Genomic DNA, 15,069 nt, shown 5'->3' with positions numbered 1-15,069 from the left:
GGTATGGCTCCCCCATATCTTACAAGTATGATTGAACCCTACAAACCCTCCCGCGCACTCAGATCAGCCAACGCAGGGAAACTGGAAGTACCCTCACTAAAAACGCCGGGACAACGCTCCACACGTCCCAAACTCTTCTCCCTTCTGGCTCCAAAACTGTGGAATGCACTTCCCATTGCAGTCAGAACTGCAGCATCACTCCCAATCTTCCGCCGTAGCCTGAAAACCCACCTTTTCAGACTCCATCATGGCCCATAGCACTTACCCTAACCCCTTAGATAGAATTTCTGTTGGCTTAGATAGCATTTGACTTAGACTTATAGCATGTTATGTAGACAGCACTATAATTGTATTGTATATAGTCATAGCACGCCATAGTACATATGTATAGCATAGTAGTGAATATGTATAGTTTATTATGTATAGTGTATGTATAGTTTCATCATATAGATATTCCACTGTTACCTTCTTAGCTTACGCATGTTTCATGATAAATGCTTTTATGTGATGTATTCCCATGCTTTTGTTCTTGCCTAAATGTAAGTCGCTCTGGATTAAGAGCGTCTGCTAAATGCCTAAATTGTAAATTGTAGAAAACCCCACCACTCTCCGGCTGAGAGTGGGGTGGAACCGGAGCTGATCACCTCATTCCTCCTCTAGTGGTGGGTGGGGCTATACTGAATACTAGTTGGGCACACCTGTGGCTGGCATATAAAGTCCCAGGTGTAACCCTCAGAGAAAACATAGTACATGAACCGTACTGTACTGTACATTATGTGTCGCATGTCGTTATAGGTGAGCCGTACTGTACTGTAGAGAGCACGGGTCGGGGAACTGCTTAAGGGGCCTTGAGCCCCCGCGGGCCGAGCAAATACTGGTTGTATGCGGCACAGGCGGGCTCGGCCAGCTCGGCAGCCACATCCAACCAGGGAAATTGTCTGACTACGCTGCTTCCCGTAAGGGATGGCAACGAAGGTCAAATAATTTAGGCACAAGAAGTTTGAGGTGACCTCATGGGTAGGAGGACACCTCCGACAGGCAGGGGTTATCTTAGCATACCCCACAAACTCCTGGGGACAGACTCCAAGAACCGTAGCTGAGGAGATCCGCGAGTAGGGCCCGGCGCGCGTCCAGAGTCGCCGCCAACCACCGCCGCCCGACCCGCACGGCTCGACAGCCCTCATGGGGCGGACAACAGCCGCGCGCACGCCGGCCACCGCCGCGCCCGCGAGGGACACTGATCGACAGTAACAGTAAAAGGAGACAGGTGGTGATTATGTGATCGACATTAACAGTAAAAGGAGACAGGTGGTGATTGCGTGATCGACAGTAAAAGGAGACAGGTGGTGATTATGTGATCGACATTAACAGTAAAAGGAGACAGTTGGTGATCATGTGATCGACAGTAAAAGGAGACAGGTGGTGATTATGTGATCGACAGTAAAAGGAGACAGGTGGTGATTGTGTGATCGACAGTAAAAGGAGACAGGTGGTGATTATGTGATCGACAGTAAAAGGAGACAGGTGGTGATTATGTGATGGACAGTAAAAGGAGACAGGTGGTGATTATGTGATCGACAGTAACTGTAGAAAACCCCACCACTCTCCGGCTGAGAGTGGGGTGGAACCGGAGCTGATCACCTCATTCCTCCTCTAGTGGTGGGTGGGGCTATACTGAATACTAGTTGGGCACACCTGTGGCTGGCCTATAAAGGCCCAAGTGTAACCCTCAGAGAAAACATTTGGTCTCATTTGGTATAGAAATGTTGAATGGGAGAAGAGGTAGAAACCTGATTCTGTCCACCTTGATGCGTTAATATAATTCAACCATAATCACTCCATGTCACCCTCAATAAATATATGTGAAACCACAAGCCGACTATGGTCCTGCATGGTGCTCTAAATAGGCACACTGCTGTAAGGGTGATATAGCCTACAACCAGCAAACCCCTTCGTACAGTATACAATTCTTTCATGGTCCTTCGAGCACGGATCACCCTGCCATCAGAGATGGACCCGAGTCCCCCTCCCCAGCTCCACCGCCACCATCGGCGCAGCAGCGACCATGGGCCCCAGCCCCCCAGCAGACATGGCCCCCAGCACCCCAGCCGTACTGTACTGTACTGTACATTATGTGTCGCATGTCGTTATAGGTGAACCGTACTGTACTGTACATTATGTGTTGCATGTCGTTATAGGTGAACCGTACATTATGTGTCGCATGTCGTTATAGGTGAGCCGTACTATACTGTACTGTACATTATGTGTTGCATGTCGTTATAGGTGAACCGTACTGTACTGTACATTATGTGTTGCATGTCGTTATAGGTGAGCCGTACTGTACATTATGTGTCGCATGTCGTTATAGGTGAACCGTACTGTACTGTACATTATGTGTCGCATGTCGTTATAGGTGAACCGTACTGTACTGTACATTATGTGTCGCATGTCGTTATAGGTGAACCGTACTGTACTGTACATTATGTGTTGCATGTCGTTATAGGTGAGCTGTACTGTACTGTACATTATGTGTTGCATGTCGTTATAGGTGAGCCGTACTGTACATTATGTGTCGCATGTCGTTATAGGTGAGCCGTACTGTACTGTACTGTACTGTACTGTACATTGTGTCGCATGTCGTTATAGGTGAGCCGTACTGTACTGTACATTATGTGTCGCATGTCGTTATAGGTGAGCCGTACTGTACTGTACATTATGTGTCGCATGTCGTTATAGGTGAGCCGTACTGTACTGTACATTATGTGTCGCATGTCGTTATAGGTGAGCCGTACTGTACTGTACATTATGTGTCGCATGTCGTTATAGGTGAGCCATACTGTACTGTACATTATGTGTCGCATGTCGTTATAGGTGAGCCGTACTGTACTGTACATTATGTGTCGCATGTCGTTATAGGTGAGCCATACTGTACTGTACATTATGTGTCGCATGTCGTTATAGGTGAGCCGTACTGTACTGTACATTATGTGTCGCATGTCGTTATAGGTGAGCCGTACTGTACTGTACATTATGTGTCGCATGTCGTTATAGGTGAACCGTACTGTACATTATGTGTCGCATGTCGTTATAGGTGAGCCGTACTGTACTGTACATTATGTGTCACATGTCGTTATAGGTGAGCCGTACTGTACTGTACATTATGTGTCACATGTCGTTATAGGTGAGCCGTACTGTACTGTACATTATGTGTCGCAGGTCGTTATAGGTGAGCCGTACTGTACTGTACATTATGTGTCGCAGGTCGTTATAGGTGAGCCGTACTGTACTGTACATTATGTGTCGCAGGTCGTTATAGGTGAGCCGTACTGTACTGTACATTATGTGTCGCATGTCGTTATAGGTGAGCCGTACTGTACTGTACATTATGTATCGCATGTCGTTATAGGTCAGCCGTACTGTACTGTACATTATGTGTTGCATGTCGTTATAGGTGAGCCGTACTGTACTGTACATTATGTGTCGCATGTCGTTATAGGTGAGCCGTACTGTACTGTACATTATGTGTCGCATGTCATTATAGGTGAGCCGTACTGTACTGTACATTATGTGTCGCATGTCGTTATAGGTGAGCCGTACTGTACTGTACATTATGTGTCGCATGTCGTTATAGGTGAGCCGTACTGTACTGTACATTATGTGTCGCATGTCGTTATAGGTGAGCCGTACTGTACTGTACATTATGTGTCGCATGTCGTTATAGGTGAGCCGTACTGTACTGTACATTATGTGTCGCATGTCGTTATAGGTGAGCCGTACTGTACTGTACATTATGTATCGCATGTCGTTATAGGTGAGCCGTACTGTACTGTACATTATGTGTCGCATGTCGTTATAGGTGAACCGTACTGTACATTATGTGTCACATGTCGTTATAGGTGAGCCGTACTGTACTGTACTGTACATTATGTGTCGCATGTCGTTATAGGTGAGCCGTACTGTACTGTACATTATGTGTCGCATGTCGTTATAGGTGAGCCGTACTGTACTGTACATTATGTGTCACATGTCGTTAAAGGTGAGCTGTACTGTACTGTACATTATGCGTCGCATGTCGTTATAGGTGAGCCGTACTGTACTGTACATTATGTGTCGCATGTCGTTATAGGTGAACCGTACTGTACATTATGTGTCACATGTCGTTATAGGTGAGCCGTACTGTACTGTACTGTACATTATGTGTCGCATGTCGTTATAGGTGAGCCGTACTGTACTGTACATTATGTGTCGCATGTCGTTATAGGTGAGCCGTACTGTACTGTACATTATGTGTCACATGTCGTTAAAGGTGAGCTGTACTGTACTGTACATTATGTGTCGCATGTCGTTATAGGTGAGCCGTACTGTACTGTACATTATGTGTCGCATGTCGTTAAAGGTGAACCGTACTGTATTGTACATTATGTGTCGCATGTCGTTATAGGTGAGCCGTACTGTACTGTACATTATGTGTCGCATGTCGTTAAAGGTGAACCGTACTGTATTGTACATTATGTGTCGCATGTCGTTATAGGTGAGCCGTACTGTACTGTACATTATGCGTCGCATGTCGTTATAGGTGAACCGTACTGTACATTATGTGTCGCATGTCGTTATAGGTGAACCGTACTGTACATTATGTGTCGCATGTCGTTATAGGTGAACCGTACTGTACATTATGCGTCGCATGTCGTTATAGGTGAACCGTACTGTACTGTACTGTACATTGTGTCGCATGTCGTTATAGGTGAGCCGTACTGTACTGTACATTATGTGTCGCATGTCGTTATAGGTGAGCCGTACTGTACTGTACTGTACTGTACATTGTGTCGCATGTCGTTATAGGTGAGCCGTACTGTACTGTACATTATGTGTCGCATGTCGTTAAAGGTGAGCCGTACTGTACTGTACATTGTGTCGCATGTCGTTATAGGTGAGCCGTACTGTACTGTACATTATGTGTCGCATGTCGTTATAGGTGAGCCGTACTGTACTGTACTGTACTGTACATTGTGTCGCATGTCGTTATAGGTGAGCCGTACTGTACTGTACTGTACTGTACATTATGTGTCGCATGTCGTTATAGGTGAGCCGTACTGTACTGTACTGTACTGTACATTGTGTCGCATGTCGTTATAGGTGAGCCGTACTGTACTGTACATTATGTGTCGCATGTCGTTATAGGTGAGCCGTACTGTACTGTACTGTACTGTACATTGTGTCGCATGTCGTTATAGGTGAGCCGTACTGTACTGTACATTATGTGTCGCATGTCGTTATAGGTGAACCGTACTGTACATTATGCGTCGCATGTCGTTATAGGTGAACCGTACTGTACATTATGTGTTGCATGTCGTTATAGGTGAGCCGTACTGTACTGTACATTGTGTCGCATGTCGTTATAGGTGAGCCGTACTGTACTGTACATTATGTGTCGCATGTCGTTATAGGTGAGTCGTACTGTACTGTACATTATGTGTCGCATGTTGTTATAGGTGAGCCGTACTGTACTGTACATTATGTGTCGCATGTCGTTATAGGTGAGCTGTACTGTACTGTACATTATGTGTCGCATGTCGTTATAGGTGAGCTGTACTGTACTGTACATTATGTGTCGCATGTCGTTATAGGTGAGCTGTACTGTACTGTACATTATGTGTCGCATGTCGTTATAGGTGAACCGTACTGTACATTATGTGTCGCATGTCGTTATAGGTGAGCCGTACTGTACTGTACATTATGTGTTGCATGTTGTTATAGGTGAGCCGTACTGTACTGTACATTATGTGTCGCATGTCGTTATAGGTGAACCGTACTGTACTGTACATTATGTGTCGCATGTCGTTATAGGTGAGCCGTACTGTACTGTACTGTACATTATGTGTCGCATGTCGTTATAGGTGAGCTGTACTGTACTGTACATTATGTGTCGCATGTCGTTATAGGTGAGCCGTACTGTACTGTACATTATGTGTCGCATGTCGTTAAAGGTGAGCTGTACTGTACTGTACATTATGTGTCGCATGTCGTTATAGGTGAACCGTACTGTACTGTACATTATGTGTCGCATGTCGTTATAGGTGAGCCGTACTGTACTGTACATAATGTGTCGCATGTCGTTATAGGTGAGCCGTACTGTACTGTACATTATGTGTCGCATGTCGTTATAGGTGAGCCGTACTGTACTGTACATTATGTGTCACATGTCGTTATAGGTGAGCCGTACTATACTGTACTGTACTGTACATTATGTGTCGCATGTCGTTATAGGTGAGCCGTACTGTACATTATGTGTTGCATGTCGTTATAGGTGAGCCGTACTGTACTGTACATTATGTGTCGCATGTCGTTATAGGTGTACTGTACATTATGTGTCGCATGTCGTTATAGGTGAGCCGTACTATACTGTACTGTACTGTACATTATGTGTCGCATGTCGTTATAGGTGAGCCGTACTATACTGTACTGTACATTATGTGTCGCATGTCGTTATAGGTGAGCCGTACTGTACTGTACATTATGTGTCGCATGTCGTTATAGGTGTACTGTACTATACATTATGTGTCGCATGTCGTTAAAGGTGAACCGTACTGTACATTATGTGTCGCATGTCGTTAAAGGTGAACCGTACTGTACATTATGTGTCGCATGTCGTTAAAGGTGAGCCGTACTGTACTGTACATTATGTGTCGCATGTCGTTATAGGTGAACCGTACTGTACTGTACATTATGTGTCGCATGTCGTTAAAGGTGAACCGTACTGTACTGTACATTATGTGTCGCATGTCGTTAAAGGTGAACCGTACTGTACTGTACATTATGTGTCGCATGTCGTTAAAGGTGAACCGTACTGTACTGTACATTATGTGTCGCATGTCGTTATAGGTGAACCGTACTGTACTGTACATTATGTGTCGCATGTCGTTATAGGTGAACCGTACTGTACTGTACATTATGTGTCGCATGTCGTTATAGGTGAGCCGTACTGTAGTGTACATTATGTGTCGCATGTCGTTATAGGTGAGCCGTACTGTACTGTACATTATGTGTCGCATGTCGTTATAGGTGAACCGTACTGTACTGTACATTATGTGTCGCATGTCGTTAAAGGTGAACCGTACTGTACTGTACATTATGTGTCGCATGTCGTTATAGGTGAACCGTACTGTACTGTACATTATGTGTCGCATGTCGTTATAGGTGAGCCGTACTGTACTGTACATTATGTGTCGCATGTCGTTATAGGTGAGCCGTACTGTACTGTACATTATGTGTCGCATGTCGTTAAAGGTGAACCGTACTGTACTGTACATTATGTGTCGCATGTCGTTATAGGTGAGCCGTACTGTACTGTACATTATGTGTCGCATGTCGTTATAGGTGAGCCGTACTGTACTGTACATTATGTGTCGCATGTCGTTATAGGTGAGCCGTACTGTACTGTACATTATGTGTCGCATGTCGTTAAAGGTGAACCGTACTGTACTGTACTGTACATTATGTGTCGCATGTCGTTATAGGTGAGCCGTACTGTACTGTACATTATGTGTCGCATGTCGTTATAGGTGAGCCGTACTGTACTGTACATTATGTGTCGCATGTCGTTATAGGTGAGCTGTACTGTACTGTACATTATGTGTCGCATGTCGTTATAGGTGAGCCGTACTGTACTGTACATTATGTGTCGCATGTCGTTATAGGTGAGCCGTACTGTACTGTACATTATGTGTCGCATGTCGTTATAGGTGAGCCGTACTGTACTGTACATTATGTGTCGCATGTCGTTATAGGTGAGCCGTACTGTACTGTACATTATGTGTCACATGTCGTTATAGGTGAGCCGTACTGTACTGTACATTATGTGTCGCATGTCGTTATAGGTGAGCCGTACTGTACTGTACTGTACATTATGTGTCGCATGTCGTTATAGGTGAGCCGTACTGTACTGTACATTATGTGTCGCATGTCGTTATAGGTGAGCCGTACTGTACTGTACATTATGTGTCGCATGTCGTTATAGGTGAGCCGTACTGTACTGTACATTATGTGTCGCATGTCATTACAGGTGAGCCGTACTGTACTGTACATTATGTGTCGCATGTCGTTATAGGTGAGCTGTACTGTACTGTACATTATGTGTCGCATGTCGTTAAAGGTGAACCGTACTGTACTGTACATTATGTGTCGCATGTCGTTATAGGTGAGCCGTACTGTACTGTACATTATGCGTCGCATGTCGTTATAGGTGAACCGTACTGTACATTATGTGTCGCATGTCGTTATAGGTGAACCGTACTGTACATTATGTGTCGCATGTCGTTATAGGTGAACCGTACTGTACATTATGCGTCGCATGTCGTTATAGGTGAACCGTACTGTACTGTACTGTACATTGTGTCGCATGTCGTTATAGGTGAGCCGTACTGTACTGTACATTATGTGTCGCATGTCGTTATAGGTGAGCCGTACTGTACTGTACTGTACTGTACATTGTGTCGCATGTCGTTATAGGTGAGCCGTACTGTACTGTACATTATGTGTCGCATGTCGTTAAAGGTGAGCCGTACTGTACTGTACATTGTGTCGCATGTCGTTATAGGTGAGCCGTACTGTACTGTACATTATGTGTCGCATGTCGTTATAGGTGAGCCGTACTGTACTGTACATTATGTGTCGCATGTCGTTATAGGTGAGCCGTACTGTACTGTACTGTACTGTACATTGTGTCGCATGTCGTTATAGGTGAGCCGTACTGTACTGTACTGTACTGTACATTATGTGTCGCATGTCGTTATAGGTGAGCCGTACTGTACTGTACTGTACTGTACATTGTGTCGCATGTCGTTATAGGTGAGCCGTACTGTACTGTACATTATGTGTCGCATGTCGTTATAGGTGAGCCGTACTGTACTGTACTGTACTGTACATTGTGTCGCATGTCGTTATAGGTGAGCCGTACTGTACTGTACATTATGTGTCGCATGTCGTTATAGGTGAACCGTACTGTACATTATGCGTCGCATGTCGTTATAGGTGAACCGTACTGTACATTATGTGTCGCATGTCGTTATAGGTGAGCCGTACTGTACTGTACATTGTGTCGCATGTCGTTATAGGTGAGCCGTACTGTACTGTACATTATGTGTCGCATGTCGTTATAGGTGAGCCGTACTGTACTGTACATTATGTGTCGCATGTTGTTATAGGTGAGCCGTACTGTACTGTACATTATGTGTCGCATGTCGTTATAGGTGAGCTGTACTGTACTGTACATTATGTGTCGCATGTCGTTATAGGTGAGCTGTACTGTACTGTACATTATGTGTCGCATGTCGTTATAGGTGAGCTGTACTGTACTGTACATTATGTGTCGCATGTCGTTATAGGTGAACCGTACTGTACATTATGTGTCGCATGTCGTTATAGGTGAGCCGTACTGTACTGTACATTATGTGTTGCATGTTGTTATAGGTGAGCCGTACTGTACTGTACATTATGTGTCGCATGTCGTTATAGGTGAACCGTACTGTACTGTACATTATGTGTCGCATGTCGTTATAGGTGAGCCGTACTGTACTGTACTGTACATTATGTGTCGCATGTCGTTATAGGTGAGCTGTACTGTACTGTACATTATGTGTCGCATGTCGTTATAGGTGAGCCGTACTGTACTGTACATTATGTGTCGCATGTCGTTAAAGGTGAGCTGTACTGTACTGTACATTATGTGTCGCATGTCGTTATAGGTGAACCGTACTGTACTGTACATTATGTGTCGCATGTCGTTATAGGTGAGCCGTACTGTACTGTACATAATGTGTCGCATGTCGTTATAGGTGAGCCGTACTGTACTGTACATTATGTGTCGCATGTCGTTATAGGTGAGCCGTACTGTACTGTACATTATGTGTCACATGTCGTTATAGGTGAGCCGTACTATACTGTACTGTACTGTACATTATGTGTCGCATGTCGTTATAGGTGAGCCGTACTGTACATTATGTGTTGCATGTCGTTATAGGTGAGCCGTACTGTACTGTACATTATGTGTCGCATGTCGTTATAGGTGTACTGTACATTATGTGTCGCATGTCGTTATAGGTGAGCCGTACTATACTGTACTGTACTGTACATTATGTGTCGCATGTCGTTATAGGTGAGCCGTACTATACTGTACTGTACATTATGTGTCGCATGTCGTTATAGGTGAGCCGTACTGTACTGTACATTATGTGTCGCATGTCGTTATAGGTGTACTGTACTATACATTATGTGTCGCATGTCGTTAAAGGTGAACCGTACTGTACATTATGTGTCGCATGTCGTTAAAGGTGAACCGTACTGTACATTATGTGTCGCATGTCGTTAAAGGTGAGCCGTACTGTACTGTACATTATGTGTCGCATGTCGTTATAGGTGAACCGTACTGTACTGTACATTATGTGTCGCATGTCGTTAAAGGTGAACCGTACTGTACTGTACATTATGTGTCGCATGTCGTTAAAGGTGAACCGTACTGTACTGTACATTATGTGTCGCATGTCGTTAAAGGTGAACCGTACTGTACTGTACATTATGTGTCGCATGTCGTTATAGGTGAACCGTACTGTACTGTACATTATGTGTCGCATGTCGTTATAGGTGAGCCGTACTGTACTGTACATTATGTGTCGCATGTCGTTATAGGTGAGCCGTACTGTACTGTACATTATGTGTCGCATGTCGTTATAGGTGAGCCGTACTGTACTGTACATTATGTGTCGCATGTCGTTAAAGGTGAACCGTACTGTACTGTACATTATGTGTTGCATGTCGTTATAGGTGAACCGTACTGTACTGTACATTATGTGTCGCATGTCGTTATAGGTGAGCCGTACTGTACTGTACATTATGTGTCGCATGTCGTTATAGGTGAGCCGTACTGTACTGTACATTATGTGTCGCATGTCGTTAAAGGTGAACCGTACTGTACTGTACATTATGTGTCGCATGTCGTTATAGGTGAGCCGTACTGTACTGTACATTATGTGTCGCATGTCGTTATAGGTGAGCCGTACTGTACTGTACATTATGTGTCGCATGTCGTTATAGGTGAGCCGTACTGTACTGTACATTATGTGTCGCATGTCGTTAAAGGTGAACCGTACTGTACTGTACATTATGTGTCGCATGTCGTTATAGGTGAGCCGTACTGTACTGTACATTATGTGTCGCATGTCGTTATAGGTGAGCCGTACTGTACTGTACATTATGTGTCGCATGTCGTTATAGGTGAGCTGTACTGTACTGTACATTATGTGTCGCATGTCGTTATAGGTGAGCCGTACTGTACTGTACATTATGTGTCGCATGTCGTTATAGGTGAGCCGTACTGTACTGTACATTATGTGTCGCATGTCGTTATAGGTGAACCGTACTGTACTGTACATTATGTGTCGCATGTCGTTATAGGTGAGCCGTACTGTACTGTACATTATGTGTCACATGTCGTTATAGGTGAGCCGTACTGTACTGTACATTATGTGTCGCATGTCGTTATAGGTGAGCCGTACTGTACTGTACTGTACATTATGTGTCGCATGTCGTTATAGGTGAGCCGTACTGTACTGTACATTATGTGTCGCATGTCGTTATAGGTGAGCCGTACTGTACTGTACATTATGTGTCGCATGTCGTTATAGGTGAGCCGTACTGTACTGTACATTATGTGTTGCATGTCATTACAGGTGAGCCGTACTGTACTGTACATTATGTGTCGCATGTCGTTATAGGTGAGCTGTACTGTACTGTACATTATGTGTCGCATGTCGTTAAAGGTGAACCGTACTGTACTGTACATTATGTGTCGCATGTCGTTAAAGGTGAGCCGTACTGTACTGTACATTATGTGTCGCATGTCGTTATAGGTGAGCCGTACTGTACTGTACATTATGTGTCGCATGTCGTTATAGGTGAGCCGTACTGTACTGTACATTATGTGTCGCATGTCGTTATAGGTGAACCGTACTGTACTGTACATTATGTGTCGCATGTCGTTAAAGGTGAACCGTACTGTACTGTACATTATGTGTTGCATGTCGTTATAGGTGAACCGTACTGTACTGTACATTATGTGTCGCATGTCGTTATAGGTGAGCCGTACTGTACTGTACATTATGTGTCGCATGTCGTTATAGGTGAGCCGTACTGTACTGTACATTATGTGTCGCATGTCGTTAAAGGTGAACCGTACTGTACTGTACATTATGTGTCGCATGTCGTTATAGGTGAGCCGTACTGTACTGTACATTATGTGTCGCATGTCGTTATAGGTGAACCGTACTGTACTGTACATTATGTGTCGCATGTCGTTATAGGTGAGCCGTACTGTACTGTACATTATGTGTCGCATGTCGTTATAGGTGAGCCGTACTATACTGTACTGTACTGTACATTATGTGTCGCATGTCGTTAAAGGTGAACCGTACTGTACTGTACATTATGTGTCGCATGTCGTTATAGGTGAGCCGTACTGTACTGTACATTATGTGTCGCATGTCGTTATAGGTGAGCCGTACTGTACTGTACATTATGTGTCGCATGTCGTTATAGGTGAGCCGTACTGTACTGTACATTATGTGTCGCATGTCGTTAAAGGTGAACCGTACTGTACTGTACATTATGTGTCGCATGTCGTTATAGGTGAACCGTACTGTACTGTACATTATGTGTCGCATGTCGTTATAGGTGAGCCGTACTGTACTGTACATTATGTGTCGCATGTCGTTATAGGTGAGCCGTACTGTACTGTACATTATGTGTCGCATGTCGTTAAAGGTGAACCGTACTGTACTGTACATTATGTGTCGCATGTCGTTATAGGTGAGCCGTACTGTACTGTACATTATGTGTCGCATGTCGTTATAGGTGAACCGTACTGTACTGTACATTATGTGTCGCATGTCGTTATAGGTGAGCCGTACTGTACTGTACATTATGTGTCGCATGTCGTTATAGGTGAGCCGTACTATACTGTACTGTACTGTACATTATGTGTCGCATGTCGTTAAAGGTGAACCGTACTGTACTGTACATTATGTGTCGCATGTCGTTATAGGTGAGCCGTACTATACTGTACATTATGTGTTGCATGTCGTTATAGGTGAGCCGTACTGTACTGTACATTATGTGTCGCATGTCGTTATAGGTGAGCCGTACTGTACTATACATTATGTGTCGCATGTCGTTATAGGTGAGCCGTACTGTACTGTACATTATGTGTCGCATGTCGTTATAGGTGAGCCGTACTGTACATTATGTGTCGCATGTCGTTATAGGTGAGCCGTACTGTACTGTACATTATGTGTCGCATGTCGTTATAGGTGAACCGTACTGTACTGTACATTATGTGTCGCATGTCGTTAAAGGTGAGCCGTACTGTACTGTACATTATGTGTTGCATGTCGTTATAGGTGAACCGTACTGTACATTATGTGTCGCATGTCGTTATAGGTGAGCTGTACTGTACATTATGTGTCGCATGTCGTTATAGGTGAGCCATACTGTACTGTACATTATGTGTCGCATGTCGTTATAGGTGAGCCATACTGTACTGTACATTATGTGTCGCATGTCGTTATAGGTGTACTGTACTGTACTGTACATTATGTGTCGCATGTCGTTATAGGTGAGCCATACTGTACTGTACATTATGTGTCGCATGTCGTTATAGGTGTACTGTACTGTACTGTACATTATGTGTCGCATGTCGTTATAGGTGAGCCGTACTGTACTGTACATTATGTGTCGCATGTAGTTATAGGTGAGCCGTACTGTACTGTACAGTACATTATGTGTCGCATGTTGTTATAGGTGAGCCGTACTGTACTGTACATTATGTGTCGCATGTCGTTATAGGTGAGCCGTACTGTACTGTACATTATGTGTCGCATGTCGTTATAGGTGAGCCGTACTGTACTGTACATTATGTGTCGCATGTTGTTATAGGTGAGCCGTACTGTACATTATGTGTCGCATGTCGTTAAAGGTGAACCGTACTGTACATTATGTGTCGCATGTCGTTAAAGGTGAACCGTACTGTACATTATGTGTCGCATGTCGTTAAAGGTGAACCGTACTGTACTGTACATTATGTGTCGCATGTTATAGGTGAGCCGTACTGTACTGTACATTATGTGTCGCATGTCGTTAAAGGTGAACCGTACTGTACTGTACATTATGTGTCGCATGTCGTTAAAGGTGAACCGTACTGTACATTATGTGTCGCATGTCGTTAAAGGTGAACCGTACTGTACTGTACATTATGTGTCGCATGTCGTTATAGGTGAGCCGTACTGTACTGTACATTATGTGTCGCATGTCGTTATAGGTGAACCGTACTGTACTGTACATTATGTGTCGCATGTCGTTATAGGTGAGCCGTACTGTACTGTACATTATGTGTCGCATGTCGTTATAGGTGAACCGTACTGTACTGTACATTATGTGTCGCATGTCGTTATAGGTGAGCCGTACTGTACTGTACATTATGTGTCGCATGTCGTTAAAGGTGAACCGTACTGTACATTATGTGTCGCATGTCGTTATAGGTGAACCGTACTGTACTGTACATTATGTGTCGCATGTCGTTATGTTGTCCAGCATTCACAGCATATCGCGGAACAGAGTAAACCTGTGTTTATTTAAACGGTCGTAATTGAGACAAACATTCTGTGACTACTAGAAAAGAAAGGAAAAACAAAACATCACGGGCAAGGGGTGGATTATTTGCGACCAGATTTGACTGAGAGCCTGCCATCGCACAACCTCCAGCTTTTCACCAGAGGAGAAAAGATCATTTTTTATCCAAAATGAGTTAATAGCACAGACACTCTTCACAAACTGGAGCATGTATGAAATAAGTGTCAGAGCTGAAATCTACATGTAAATAAATACAAAATAAATGCTTAAACATGTAGCTAGGTGTAAAGTTTGAGAAACACAGAAGTGAACCTTTCAAGCCTGCTTTCTCAACTCTGCAAGACATTACTCTATAAGCCATATCTCTAAAACTGGTGGGTCAAACTGAACAAC

The sequence above is a fragment of the Protomyctophum parallelum genome, assembly GCF_964188405.1.
Source record: "Protomyctophum parallelum genome assembly, chromosome: 13".
NCBI classification, from domain to species: Eukaryota; Metazoa; Chordata; class Actinopteri; order Myctophiformes; family Myctophidae; genus Protomyctophum; species Protomyctophum parallelum.
This window is presented reverse-complemented; position numbering follows the sequence as displayed.